Source organism: Phaethon lepturus, unplaced genomic scaffold, assembly GCF_000687285.1.
Source record: "Phaethon lepturus isolate BGI_N335 unplaced genomic scaffold, ASM68728v1 scaffold52711, whole genome shotgun sequence".
Classification (NCBI taxonomy): Eukaryota; Metazoa; Chordata; class Aves; order Phaethontiformes; family Phaethontidae; genus Phaethon; species Phaethon lepturus.
In genome coordinates, this window is record NW_010520887.1 from 16111 (window position 1) to 17836 (window position 1726).

Below are 1726 nucleotides of genomic sequence, written 5' to 3' on the forward strand. Positions count from 1 at the left end.
TTCTCCCAGGCTGTGATGTTCAGATGTGTGCTGTGCCTGAGTGCTTTGCTGCCTGGTGTCCCTGAAGCAATTTCATGAGACTACAGGCATGGTCAGCAGATGCTCTTGGCCTGGGTGGATTTGGCCTGCTTCCTGCACCCTCCTGAACAAATGATCAGGACATGGGAGGGAGGAAAGGAAACCTGGAAGAGAACATGCTTCCCTGCATCTGTAGATACGCCCTGCACAGTTAGCAGAAGCCGTAAGGGCAGGGCAGGGCTGAATGACCCCATGGTTTGCCAACACATGCATTTTTAAAAAAAATACTTTCTAAAAATGGCATCATTCTGGGAGGTACAAAGGCTTGGAGGGGTAGTAAACCTCTCTGGTAGTGTCAGATCAAATGCAGCCCTCGAAAAGATCAGGTAGTGCCTCTTTTTTACCAGTCCAGTAATACAAAAAACCCCAGCCCACCCCAAAACCAAACAAAGTAAGCAAACAAACAAAAATGAAAAAAAGATATTTCTTTAGCTATTCTTTGATTTTTTTCTAACCCACCCCAGACACAAACAGTAAAGAGACACCTGGTTTCTGGGTCTAGCTGAGCTGGGCCTAGGACAAGACTTATAGAGGACAGTAAAGCTGTTTGTAACTCCCCAGGTTGGATGGAGCCAAGATAAGCCCTGTTGTCACTGAGGGCAACCCAGAACAGGTTCTGCCTTACACTTTGCTTCTCACTGCCAGAAGATGTTCTGCCAGCAGCTGGAAATTGCTGGGGTGAGATGAGGAGATTCTCTTCTGAAATACACAAACAAGTATTTTCAAGGAAGGTTCTGTAAAAAAAATAATCTTAACAACAGCATTTCCTTTGAGCTCCATAACATTTGGAGCTCTGGGGAAAGGTAAACCCTAAGCTGGGTTTCCTAACCAGGGAAGAATTAGATTACCAAGGACCACTCTTCTGACTCATGCTTACATCAGGATCATGGCCCATACAGGTACTATGCAGAAGAGATGCTTGTGTGGAAACCAATCTTCTCACAGGCTACATGTGGCTACATATTTAATTTAGCTGTTAAGATAGCTTTTCCCAGATTATTTTGTAGCCCATCTCCTCACCATATGAGCTCTCCCAGTCACTTTCCCTATCCCATTCCTGATTAGAGGACACATCCGTGTGGCTTGGGAGGACTGCTCCAGAGGATAACCCTGGAGTAAGCTGCCAGACTGCAGTACGCCACTCCTGTGTGCGTACAGGGTCTTGTGGCTCATGGTTGCTCCACAACATATATACAGAACCCTCTTCTACAACGCATGTTCCTTGCAGTATCCCCATCAGGGCCCTTTTAGCACTAATCCTGTCCCCATTTTGTACACATGTGCTAGATGCTGCATTCAGCTTTCCAGCCTAACTCCCTGTTTTGAGACACAGGTGGGAAAGAACTGGGGCTGGAGGGCTGGAGGAGTTTCCCACTGCTCTGGGGAAGGACATGAAGATGACAAACTTCACAGGGTACATGGGTGGCTCCTAGGATAAGCCAGAGAAGGATGCATTGTCATGGTCTACTTCAGTACCTGTGTGATAGTGAATGGAAGGACAAGAACTCTGGATGCAATGTGTAAGCTCCTGGGGAAGAAGATGAAAACCAGAATGCTTGCCTGCTGATGAAAAGCTCCCAGTATGCTGGGACCAGGGAGGGACATGGATGGTGGTTTCACAAGCTGGCTGAGAATAAGGGTTCAGCAG